The sequence below is a fragment of the Eumetopias jubatus genome, unplaced genomic scaffold, assembly GCF_037043125.1.
Source record: "Eumetopias jubatus isolate StellerSeaLion01/CBP00866 unplaced genomic scaffold, mEumJub1_p1.0 scaffold_104, whole genome shotgun sequence".
In the NCBI taxonomy this organism is placed as follows: domain Eukaryota; kingdom Metazoa; phylum Chordata; class Mammalia; order Carnivora; family Otariidae; genus Eumetopias; species Eumetopias jubatus.
Genome location: NW_028274910.1, coordinates 614,341 through 628,036, shown reverse-complemented (window position 1 = coordinate 628,036; position 13,696 = coordinate 614,341).

Here is a 13,696-nt window from a genome sequence, read left to right as displayed (position 1 = left end):
TACCACCCCTGGGCATCCTCCAACCGCTACTGTGCAAGTAAGCCCCAACCAAGCTAGAGATAGGGATCCCAGTTTTCTCTGGCACCTATCTAACACACTCTTTTTTGCATCCCTCTAAAACATAAATCTTCCCAAAACAGTTTTTCTCCCCTGCTAAATGTACTGCAATGCAGTTATTCTCACTAACTGTAGAATTAAATTAAACTCCTTAACTTGGCATTCAGGAGCTTGACTTTGGGGCCCCACCCCACCCTTCCAGACATCCCCCCACTTCATTCCCTGAAGAGCTCTTGGCTACAGCCTGGCTTCCTTCCCTCTCCAATCCCCAATTCCAAGGGCCAGCCCCTTTACTTACTCCATATCCTCTTTCCTACTATTCAGAGTCAGTGCTACCCTTCAGCGTTCCCACCAAGACCTTCCTTCTCCAAAAAGGGAACCCTCTGACACTGCTGGTGGGAATGCAAGCTGGTATAGCCACTCAGGAAAACAGCATGGAGTTTCCTCAAAAACTGAAAATAGATCTACCCTACGACCCAGCAATTGCACTACTTATTTACCCAAAGGATACAAACGTAGTGATCCAAAGGGGCACCTGCACCCCAATGTCTATAGCAGCAATGTCCACAATAGCCAAACTATGGAAAGAGCCCAGATGTCCATCAACAGATGAATGGATAAGGAAGATGTGGTTCATATATACAATGGAATATTACTCAGCATCAAAAAGAATGAAATCTTACCATTTGCAACAACATGGATGGAACTAGAGGATATTATGCTGAGCGAAATAAGTCAATCAGAGAAAGACAACTATCATATGATTTCACTCGTGTGGAATTTAAGAAGGAAAAAATGATCATAGGAGAAGGCAGGGGAAAAATAAAATAAGATGAAATCAGAGAAGAGACAAACCATCAGACTCTTAACTCTAGGGAACAAACTGAGAGTTCCTGGAGGAGCAGTGGCTGGGGGATGGGGTAACCGGGTGATAGGCATTAAGGAGGACATGTGATGAAATGAGCACTGGGTGTTATATCCAAATGATGAATCAATGACCTCTACCCCAGAAACTAAGAATACATTATGTGTTAATTGATTTAATTTAAATTAAATAAATAAATTAAAAAGACCTGTCTTCTCCACAAAGTCTTTCCTGATGATTCCAGACACTTCATTCACACATTCATCCCAAACTGTGGGGACACGATGGAAAGACGGCTGGGGTTCCTGGGTGGCTCAGTGGGTTAAGCATCTGACTTCGGCTCAGGCCATGATCCCAGAGTCCTGGGATCAAGTCCCGCATCAGGCTCCCCTGTCAATGGGGAGTCTGCTTCTCCCTTTCCCTCCGTCCCTCTCCCCTGCTTGTGCTCCCTCTCTCTCTCTCTTTCTCAAGTAAATAAAGTCTTAAAAAAAGAGAGAGAGAGAAAGGGAGAAAGAAAGGAAAGAAGGAAGAAAAGAAAAGAAAACTGCTTCAGTCCCTGCTCTCACAGAGGTCACAATCCAAGGGTAAAGCAGAAAGCTTACAGAGGTTATGTTCCTAGCCATTCATTTGGCCCTTAGCACACATGCCCTTGTATCTGTGTCTAGTGACAGTCAACATATAAGCTCTTTAAGGTCTAGAATATCTTTTCTTGCATCTTGTAAACATCTGTGTACTTCCTGCAATACCTGATAGAATGCCTTGCACAAAGTAGACACCTAACAAATATTTCTTGGTCAGTAGGCTGGTTGCCCTGAAAAATTTCCCAGACTTCTTCACATTTCAGTATGTCTTCAAATTTCTATATGGATGTAAATAATTGCCTGGGCCTTGCTGGTGCTTCCAAACTTACCGTTCACGGACATCCGTGATGAAAGGCCATGCTTGTCACTGTGTCCTCTGGCTTCACTGCCATGTCATGTCTTTGAAACTGCTCCAATTCCAGGTAATTCCCCTCGCTTCACTAGGCCTTGCTTTGATTTTCTTGGTCATGATGAAATCAAAGTTTTGAGAGATAAGGTGACAGAGACCATTTTTTTTAACCTCTTTATGCCCTATACAAAACCAAGCCAAGCAGTACTGAGATGTACCCTGTATTCCTTCCAGGCTCTGTCAGAGAGGAGCTTTGTCTTTTTCCCTTAGCCAAATACAGCAAGAGAGATGAACAAGAAAAAGTTGAGAAACAGCCCAGCTATCCCTCTGCAGTGGAATGGGGAAATAAACTGTGATGTGTTCATGCAATGGAATAATCCCCTGGGGTAAAAAAAATCAATGAGCTACAGCTGCAAGCAACAATATGGACAAATCTCTGAAACAGTGTTGAGCAAAAGGCCAAACAATGCCTACTGTATGATTCCGTCTGTGTGAAGTCCCAAACCGTGCAAAACAAAACAAGGTATTACTGAGGGATACAAACATGTAGTAGAATTATAGAGAAAGAGGGGCAAGGATAAACTTCCAGGAAGGAAGGTCAGGGCCGAGAACAGCGGGAGGTGCTCAGGGGGCCGCAGAGGTGACTGTGCTCATTGCTAAGACTTGCATCTGGACCCTGGATGGGGCTGTTGCCACTTGCATAATGGATCCCCCACAGGGGATCCCCCTCACGTCACTGCAATGGGTCTCTCTAACTGGAGGAGCCTGGGTCACGTGGCTACACCCGAGTTGCAAAGGAAGTGAATATGGGATATTTTTGGCTTCTTTTTTGGGATGGAGTCCCTGCCTCACAGGATATGGGATTCTCATAACATGGAAAGGGGCTTCGGATATGATTCAGCCTAAAGGAATTATTTGGTCCAAATATAAAGTTCTCTGGTGCCCCAGCATAACCAAAGTATAAAATTTAGACTCTCTAGAGAAACAGATGGACTTTAGGGTTTTGTTAAGTGATAACCAGCCAGCGCTGTGCTGGAGACCAGCTCTCAAACAGCAGTTGTTAATTTTTAGGAATTTTGTGAGCCAATTGTTAAACATAACCATTATTTCAAGCTAAGTTATATAAACTTACATTCAAATTATATTTTTAAGGGACGCCTGGGTGGCTCAGTCGGTTAATCGTCTGCCTTCGGCACAGGTCATGATCCCAGAGTGCTGGGATCGAGTCCTGCCTTGGGCTCCTTGCTCAGCACGGAGCTTGCTTCTCTCCCTGCTTGTGCTCGCTCTCTCTCTCTCTCTCTCTCTGATAAATAAACTCTTTTTTAAAATTTATATTTTTAAAAGGTAGCAAATATTCAAAAGCCATCATGTCTTAATTATCTTATACTTCACTCTCCGCTGTGCTCCTAAAGTTACTTCAGTCTACAGCAATGTGTTACTCTTCCTTCAGTGACCTCACTTTGGCAGCTGGAATCAGCCATGGTGGGAGCATCTACGCCTTGGAAATCAGCAAATGATACAAATCAGGGCCCTTTTTCCTCCCCCTTGTAGAGCAATTTTTAGTTATAGCATACCATGGAAGCTGCCAAAGTTTTGGAAATCACCTAAGTGAAGATTTTCCATATTGGGAGCTAATGTCAAACAACCAGCTGATCAAAGTCGGTGTCCTTGGAGGGAAATTGAGGGGAATGAGACACTCGTGGCTGATCGTCCCAGGTGTCTGGAGAGGTAGAGGGCTCCTACAGGGAAAATAGGATTTTCTCAGGAAAACAGTTCTAACCCCATGAGAGTACAACGAGGTTTCACATTGATCACAACTCACCAGTGGTTTGTGTATTTGTTGGTTTTCTAAAGGGCCAAGATAAAATCACTGTTCCCTGTCACGGGAGAAGCAGCAAGCAGGTCCAGGTGCAGAGAGGGGGTAGACCTTGTGGGAGTGTATCAGTCCCCTGGAGACGCCAGCACAGTGTGCCCCAGACCGAGCAGATTAACAGAATCTTAATTTCTCCAAGCTCTGGAGGCTGGAAGCCTGACTTGAAGGCGACAGCGGGGCTAGCTGTCCTGAGGCTCTCTCCTTGGCGTGTGGATGGCTGTCTTTGTGTGTCATCCGTCTCTGTGTCTGTCTCATCTCTTCTTACAAGGACACCAGACACATTGAACTAGGGCCCTCCCATATGACCTCATTTAACTTAATCACCTCTTTGTGTTTTTTGTTTTGTTTTGTTTTGTTGGGGTTTTTTTTTAGAGAGAGAGAGAGAGAGAGAGAGAGCAGGGGTAGGGGGTGGTAAGACAGGGAGAGAGAGCAGCGAATCCCAAGCAGCCTCCATGCCCAACGTGGAGCCCAAGACAAGGCTAGATCTTACAACCCTAAGATCACAACCTGAACTAAAATCAAGAGTCGGACGCTAAACCAACTGAGCCACCCACGTGCCCCAACGGAATCACCTCTTTGAAGACCCCATCCCAATTAGAGCCGCATTCTGAGGTCCTGGGATCAGGATGTCCACATGTGAATTTAGAGGGACACAATTCAGCCCAATAGGGAGCATGTTTAAGTTCTCTTCTGACTGTCTGCTTTTCTGAGGGAAAGAAACAGCAAGATCGCCCTCCAGAGGGAAGAATGTAGTGTTTGAGGTCCTGGGAGAGAAGAGGTATGACATCGTCACCAAGGGGCAGGCAGGAGTGGACACAGTCATAGGGTACTAGCAGGGGCAGACACAGTCGGGGTGGGCGGGGGTGGACAGAGCCCCCAGGGGGCGGGCAGGGGTGGACACGGTCACTAGAGGGCAGGCAGGAGTAGACAGAGTCATAGGGTGCGGGCAGGGGTGGACAGAGTCACCAGAGAGTGGGAGGTAGTGGGCAGAGTCACCAAGGGACAGACAGGGGTGGGCGGAGTCACTAGAGGGTGGGCAGGAGTAGACACAGTAGGGGAGTGGGCAGGGGTGGACAGAGCCCCCAGGGGCGAGCAAGATGGATGAGGAAAGGCACATCATTTCCCGGCAGCACTAAGCTCCAGCTTGGCACCAGACCCCAGCATCTAACTGCCCCCTCTGCCCAGTAGCACCCTGGGCCCTGCTCTCCAGTTACTGTGCTCAGTGCTGACCAGCGTTTGTTAACATCAATAGATGAACTGCGACTTTGAAACCTAGAAGGGATGGTGTTTATGAACAGTGTCAGACATCCGAGTACTGGATTGGAATACCAGCTTTACCACTTCTTGGTTGGATGGTTCGGGGCAAGTCACTGATCTGCTTTGTGCCCCTGTTTTCTCATCTGTAAATCAGCTGGAAATAATGAAGAGGCTTCACTGGCGTTGGTCATTGTGGTGAAATGCCATATCCACGAAGTGCAAAGGCACCCGAAATTTAGCTGTCATCACCATCGTCATCTGAAAAACCAGGACCTCAGCATGGACTGTGCTGACATTTACCTATTGGGTTATGTACCCACAAAATAGTCACAGATTTCAAGGAAATTCATGGCAAACTTGTAACTCCTACACAGGGGATGAAAGACAATGCTTACAGTGGAAGAGCGGAGCTTCAATTTGCCAAGATACTGCGTGGCTGTGGGTATCCAAGAGTTGGGACTTAGAAGGACCAACCAAAGGAAATGAAGGGATGTGGACCTGGCGTTGGCAGGGGTGGGTGTGATTACAGGGAATCATGGGAAATATAAGTCCACAGATAGAAAGGGCATCCCCTCCTCGACTTGCCCTTCAACTTTGGTGTCAGCTTCTGATTTGGACAAGATTCTGTCTTAGGTGAGTCACGTGGTTTTCACCTGCCCTGCTAACTGTCACTGAAGCAGGAATAAAAAGATGATCAAGGTCGGTTGCAGAGGAAAGGAGAGGGACGTGAGGAATTCACGTGTGGGGAGAATTTGGTCTTATTCACCTAGTGTGCCATCACCTTACTGTGGCGCGCATCACCCTTTCCACAATAATGTATCAGATGCCACAAGAAAGGGGGACCCGCTAAATTCCAAGAGAAGACACCTGTAGACATCTTTAAAGGTTTTCCCCTTGCAGTATCCACAGAAAATGGCCTGATCTCTGACTCAGAAACAACTAGAGGAGGCGCACTTTCTCACCAAGGTGTACGTCTGGTGGCAGGGAGCAGAACAGCAGTAGGGATGGCGGCCTGGGCCAACAAAGCAGGAGAACCAGGAGGAGACGGGACACGCCGAGGCTGGTCGGGGATGAATCAGGAGAACAAGGCGTGTTCTTGGACTCACCACAGCCATGGTTTTGTCATGACGACGCGCCGGCCTGAATATCTCCCTGCGGCTCAGCAAAGCCTGCTGGGGCCTGAAGCCAAGGTACAGAAACTCTCTGAGAAAACATCCTTGGCTGGCAGAGCCAGCTCGGAGACGGCTCTAGAAGGAGTTAAGTGCTCAGGCAAAGGAGGCTGACCTTCCTTCCCCTTTTTATGGTAGCTTGTTAACTCTTCTGTCTAAGGAAAATGAAAGAAATGCTGAGGAACATATATTGAAGAAGTGAGCCCTTCTCCCCTCTCCCTCAGACCTGCTCTCTGGAAAAGCCAGGGGTGAGGGCCTCTGCCCATTCCCACACACAAAGAAGTATTTGTCACCCAGGCCAGAGCTATTTTGCCACTTGATACTTTTATTTGACAACGTATCTCGGCTACGGTACCACATCACTATGTACAACTCTGTTTCATGCTTCCCACCGCTTCATCAGTACTCCATTGACTAGGACTTTTTACATTTATTGATCTAGTCTTATGTGGATAGACATTTAGATTGTGCGGTTTTTTATTTTCTAGTCTTATCAGAACAGTGCTATACTGTATATCCTTTGTACATATATTTTTGCACGCCTGTAGGAGTCTTGGGGGCGAGTGGGCCACTGGAGAGAATCTCCTCCGGTTTGCTCCAGATGAAGCCAAGGCAGCCCAGGTGCTTTTGGCAAAGGCTGCACGGGGCCCAGGTCCATCACGGCAGAGGGCTCCCGGGGCGCCTGGGGGAACCGAGCCAAAGCTGGCTGGGAAGGGACTGGGTCACATTTGAAGTCTTCCCTGGCCACTGGGCCTGGGGAGGGAGACTACCCTCAGAGACCTTGGGGAACTCACGCAGACCTCACCCAGGCCTCCCCCAGAGCTGCCGCCCCTGGGACAGGCCCACTGTGGGTAAATGAAGTCAGCAATGCCAGAAGGGAGGGGTCAGCCGGGACTCTCTCTTGCCTATTCCAGCGGCTTTAGAAAACACTAATTTCGGGGCAACTGGGTGGCTCAGTCATTAAGCGTCTGCCTTCGGCTCAGGTTATGATCCCAGGGTTCGGGGATCGAGCCTAGTATAAGGCTCCCTGCTCAGCGGGAAGCCTGCTTCTCCCTCTCCCACTCCCCCTGCTTGTGTTCCCTCTCTCGCTGTGTCTCTCTCTGTCAAATAAATAAACACAATCTTAAAAAAAAAAAAAAAAAAAGAAAAGAAAACACTAATTTAGCCCCTGAGCGCCCAGGCTCCATGCTTGAGAACTGGGCCCGGGAGGGAGGGATGGTGGCAGGAGGGGCGGTGGCGGGAGGGGCACAGTCCAGGTTCACTGTCATAACGAGCAGTCACTGAACAAGCACCAGCCTCCAGCTGTCGGCTGTAACCTCAAGGGCATGAGGCAGGCATCTCGCCCACTGTTACTTAAGGAACTAGAAAGGCTTATAACATATAGCTTGGAACACTGACAAAAATATCTTGGTTACCTTTTGCACTCCTGAGCTGTGGCATGCCTAAACATCCTGCTGCTTATGTTCCTCTTTTATCGTCTTTCTAACCCAATTTTCAAGTGAGCGTCATAAAAATCACTCTATCCAGGAAGTCAGCGCCGTAATCTCCACGACATAAACTTGGACAGCAAGATACAGAATGCTGTTGGGACACCCTGATGTGCTCTCACAATGTGCTCCTTCGGGAAGTTACCGGCAGCTCAGCGGGACATGAGGATCCACACCGGGGAACGGAACAGAGGAACCGCTCGGCTGTCGCTGGGGACACGTTAGGTTTCGTGAGAAACTGCGATCTGAGAGGACACAGAAGCATTACGCCATCGGCGCAGGTCCTGCTCATTCGTGCGTTTGCCTTCTGGGAAGGTTTCTTTGACCATAAAACATCAAGACGAGCACACAAACAAAACATTAGCCCGAGACCCTGCGCGGCTCTGTTCTAATGTGATGTATGGCACAGCCGAAGTTCCCCTGTCGTTGTTTATGTATCTGCGAGCGCGTCTTGTCTCCGTTAGTATCAGCCCTCTAAGGGCAGGGCGCGGCCCCTGTAATTTCTCTCCCGGTGTTGCTTCGGTTCTCCCTGGGCTGCGCAGGAAAGGCTTGCCGTAGACAACGACTCGGAGGTCACAGACCATCACAGACGCCTCGAAATGCCTTGCTTGCTCACCTCATCAAGAAATCTTCAACTGAGGCAAAATGCCCTCCGAGCTGGACACTTAGAAATTCAACACAAGAACCACACACACACAAGCCCTGGTTCGGAAGATGCTGCCGGTAGAGAGGCATAGCTTGCCGTTTGTGTGATGGGGGTGCTGCACGCCTGGGCTTGCGGTGTTGGAAACATTAACGGGAGGTTGGGATCCATCCCCGACAAAGGCTGGTACCTGGGCTGCAGCCTCGGCTCCCCCACCTCCCCCTGGCTCCACCAGCCGGGTCCCACCAGCCTGCACCCTGTCCTCTTGGCAGAGGGGCCCTGAAGGAGGCCGTCGGCGTCCCTGGGAGCCCTGGCGGAGCTAGGGGGCAGTCGTGCTACGTGAGCCGCTCAGGCGGCTGGGGACTTGTGGCCTCCAGAGCCGGCTCTTGGTCCCCTGTCCCCAGGGCTCCCAGGCTTTGAGCTCAGGAGCCCATCACAAGTCAGAGTACTGACATCTTTTGGACCAAAGATGACACTATTTATCCTGCTTATCTTTACACTTCATTTTTCCTTCCTCGTGGACTTAGCCCAGATCTTAGGGCGACGTCTTATAACGGAACCGAGAGACGATGTTACACAGAAGGAAGCTGAGGCCGGGAGGGGTCCGTGCTCAGCATATGGTCCTCTGCGTGGTCTTGTCCCAGCACAGGCCGGGCGGCCCGCTCCTCCGTCCTCCTTGCTGCCCGCAGGCTCTCCCCCTGGGAGCCCAGCCGAACCAACTGCAGGCTTCCCTGGGGAATAGGCCTTGAAGTGGGATGGCCTCCCCAGCGGGGCCTGAACAGCCCATCACTAAGAACATTCTGCTGGTATGTGGTACTTTACTCATTATTTAAATTCACAGTAACCCGCCAAGATAAACTAGGTTATCATCCCTTTTCAACAGATGAGGAGTCTGAAATATATGGTGATTAGCGCACCCAGGCTGGCACAGAGAATGAGCAGCAGAGGCAGCTCTGAATTCCTGACCTCTGTCCCAAGCCCAGAGCCCTCTGTGAAGTGCCCCACGGCCAGTCCAGGAGAAAGGGAGCGAACAGGGGATGGGACAGGGGAGCATAGACCTGTGGATATAGAAGCGGCTGCAGCAGAGACAGATGTAGCTATGGATCTAGAGACCATAAACATAGTTACCGTCATTGATACACTGTGACTGTCGATCCGATGGTTATGGATGCAGAGGTAAATATATGGTCATAGATAGACATTGACAAAGATAGAGACAGATACAAAGTGCTCCTTTGAGCTGGCCAAATTAAAATTCTTTTTTTTTTTAATTTTATTTATTTGACAGAGAAAGCTAGAGAGAGAGAGCACAAGCAGGGGGAGAGGCAGAGGGAGAGGGAGAAGCAAGCTCCCCACTGAGCAGGGAGCCCGATGCAGGACTCGGTCCCGGGACCCTGGGATCATGACCTGAGCCAAAAGCAGACGCTTAACTGACTGAGCCACCCAGGTGCCCCCCAAATTAAAATTCTGAGATGCAACTAGAAAGCCTGGGTCTAGAGACTGTAGCTCCTGGCTTCCTTCAGTCCACAGAACTCCTTGCTGAAGGGACGCCATGCCAGGGAGTGCAGGACGCTGGTTCCATAGACTCAAAGGCATGATAAAATTTCCCTCTCTCTTGTTCATCAAAATCAACATTCTATGTAGTTGGAAAATTTTGGAGCTTCCTGGGACAGCGTGGGAGAGTAGTTTATAAATAATTCTACTTTGTCTTTATATATGCAAGGATAGAAGGGAAACTCAAAAAAAACAGTAAAAATATTTGTTTTATGTTTTACTATTATAAAATTAAATTATAATTTAAGAGCTTCAATACATTTCTAACCATGGTAGATTTTAAGGTAATTATGTGTCTCTTCAGTAATATATTTGCTATCAACTTATTGCATAAAAGGATTGCTTGTGAATTCAAAATTATTTTTAGATTTATAGCCCTTTCAAGTGAAAAAGGGGTTTTTCAGAAATACTTCCGATTTCCAATGTCTGGTGAATCTTCCATTTGCCATCAATAATGCCTCCAAGAGAAATCCTCCTTCATATAAATCCAACCTGACATTCCTATAATGCACAGTGCAAGAGAGTGCTCTTCGGGCAAGAAATAATATCTCTGTGAATTATATTAGGCCAGCCTGTTGAAAACATTCATCCCACAATTTATGAATTCAGATGCTCCCGGAATATGCTTTGGTATTCTAAGGAGATGTAGGTGTTTTCATTTTCATTGACTGTCTTGATAAATGTTTATTGTGGGCACTGAAAACTGCTGATCTGGAAAAACATTTTTGTACTCATTTGTTTGCCTGCCTCTAATGTTTATTACTCCCATTATCAAAATTGTACATCTCTATTATGCAGCCTAAGGTTGTTTCGTTATTGTGATTTTTCCAACATAAAGCAGCATCGGTGGAAGCCTCGATGTGCAATGTCTGGCTGTACCCGCGCCTGGGCTGTCTGTCCGGGGGGAGCTTGGGGAGCACAGAAGCAGAGGTCTGGCTGGAGACACTGTCCTGTTTAGTGTCGTGTGACTTCATGTTGCTTCACGTGCTGTGCAGTGTTGTGTTGCATTACGCTGGCCATGGTATATTGTCTTACATCATCCAGAGACCATAGAGGCACGGTTGCAATGCAAAAAATAACAATTTCGTGTGGACTGAGGACAGAGTAAGTGTTTGGGCTAAATGATACATACCGTCCACACTGTCTACATTCACAGGGCAGTTGGTACTCTCTTCACTTTCTGTCCTGTCACTGTATCGTTACGATATGGGGTTTGATGGGGCACCTGGGTGGCTCAGTCGGTTAAGCGTCTGACTCCTCCTGATTTTGGCTCAGGTCATGATCTCAGGGTGGTGGGATGGAGCCCCATGTCGGGCTCCATGCTCAGTGGGGAGTCTGCTTGAGGTTCCTCTCTCTCTCTCCCTCTGCCCCTCCCCCTACTCGCTCTCTCAAATAAATAAATCAATCTTTAAAAAGAATATGAGGATTGATTTGTTCATTTGGTTGTTTTAAAAGTTAAAGTCTGGCAGAGAATCATAGGGGAAGGGAGGGAAAAATGAAACAAGACGAAACCAGAGAGGGAGACAAACCGTAAGAGACTCTTAACCTCAGGAAACAAACGGAGCGTTGCTGGAGTGGTGGGGGGTGGGAGGGATGGGGTGGCTGGGTGATGGACATTGGGGAGGGAGGTATGTGCTATGGTGAGCGCTGTGAATTGTGCAAGACTGTTGAATCACAGACCTATACCTCTGAAACAAATAATACATTATATGTTAATTAAAAAAAAGAAAGAAAGAAAGAAAAGTTATACTGATCACATTGAAAAAAAAAAAAGTTAAAGTCTGGGATCTCAAAACTTACCCAGCCTGCTGCCTCTGGATGTGTGTGTGTGTGTGTGTGTGTGCGCGCGCGCGTGTGTGTTTTGAAGATCCCAGGGAACTGGGATGCTACAATTTATCTTCATAACCAGTTCTAATGCCCAAGCTCCCGAGTCAGCAGCCTTTATCAATACAAGTGAGGAGGCTCAGTTCCTCTCAGGCTGCACACTCAGTTCTTCTTACAGTGATGTCTGTCTTGCTTAGCTCCTGGCCTACTCCTGGGAGTGGGATTTAACCTGTTAGTTGAATAATATTTATAAGAAAAAGCATGCAAATAAACATGTAGCATTAAATGAAGAATTATTTGTGAAAGCCACTCAATCATTTCCTGTAGTTAGGTCACTGAAAAGGAACCATACACTATTCATTTTCTGAAAGATTTGTTTCAGAAGCATTAGAAATCCAAGTGGGAATAAATCAGATTAATTTTCAAAATTAGCAGGGATAAGCTTTATTCTGAAATCATGAATGTTCTCTTTTAATTAAATTCAAATCCATTTATTTGATTAATTTGTTAATAGTCTTGTTTGAATCTTCTGTATTCATATTCGAAGTTTACTTATCAGTTACTGAGAAACTTGTGTGAGTCTCAACATCTTTGAGGATGTGTCTACTGCTTTAAATTATGTCAGTTTTGCTTTATATATTTTAGAGTATGTTATTAGATGATGCGAGTGTAGGGTTACTAACTTACTGTTGGATTGATCTTTATCTGATAATATTTCTTCTCTGTGGGCTCATAATTCTATCTTCAATAAAATGATACCAGCTTTCTTTATTTTTATTTCTTTATTTTAATTCCAGTTAGTTGACATGCGGCGTTATATCAGCTTCAGGTTTCCATACGTCACCCTGTGCTTAACACAAGTGCCCTCCTTCATCCCCTTCACCTGTGTCCCTCCCCCACCCACCTCCCTCTGGTGAGCGTCAGTCTGTCCTCTGTTATTAAGACTTGTTTCTTGGTTTGTCTCTCTCTTTTGCTCTCTCTCTCTCTCCCAGCTGTCTTTGATTAGTATTTGCATGGTATATAATTTTCATCCTTTTACTTTGTTTTATTTAAAAAAAAAAACTTTTCTGGGGGCGCCTGGGTGGCTCGGTTGGTTAAGCATCTCCTTTCAGCTCATGTCATGATCCCAGGGTTCTGGGATCAAGTCCCACATCAGGAGCCTGCTTCTCCCTCTCCCCGTGCCCCTCTCCCCTGCTCCTGCTCTCTCACTCCCCCCTCTCTCTCAGTAAATAAAATCTTAAAAAAAAAAAAAACCTTTTCTTTTGAAATAATTATAGCTTTACAGGAAATTGCAAACTTAGTATAGAGGGGTCCTGCTTATCCTTCACCCAGTTCCCCCCAGTGGTTGCATATTTCTTTCTTTTTTTTTTTTTTAAAGATTTTATCCATTTATTTGAGAGCGAAAGAGTGAGCCTGAGGTGGGGAGGGGCAGAGGGAGAGGGAGAAGCAGTGCTGAGAGGGAATTTCATAGCAGTCAGTGCCGACTCAAGATCTCAAATTAATAATCCAAGTTCCTCACTCAGGAAACTAGAAGAAGAAGAGCAGAATTAAACCAATGCATGCAGAAGAAAGGAAATAAATATCAGAGCAGATCAGTGAAACAGAGAATAGGAAGACAAGATAGTAAATCAGTGAAAGCAAAAGCATTCACCAATCTCAGGGATGACAGAGGGAACATTACTGCTGGTCCCGAGCCATTGAAAGGGTCATTGCGGAATACGCCACCGACAGCTGTACCCCAGCTTAGATGAGATGGACCGATTCTTCCCAAACCACAGACTATCCAAACTCGGTCAGAATTAAACTGATCGTATGAATGCTTCTACAAACAGTAAGGAAATGGAGTTAGCAATTTAAAATCTCCAGGAAGGAAATATCTAGGTCCAGATGTTTTCAATGAAGAATTCCTTGAGACTCTTAAAGAAGACTAGTGTCATTTTTACACAGTAGTTTCCAGAATATAGTTGAGGATGGAACACTGCCCAGGCTCGTGTTAGGAGTCCAGTTACTATCCTCCTGTCAGCACAAGAGAAAGAC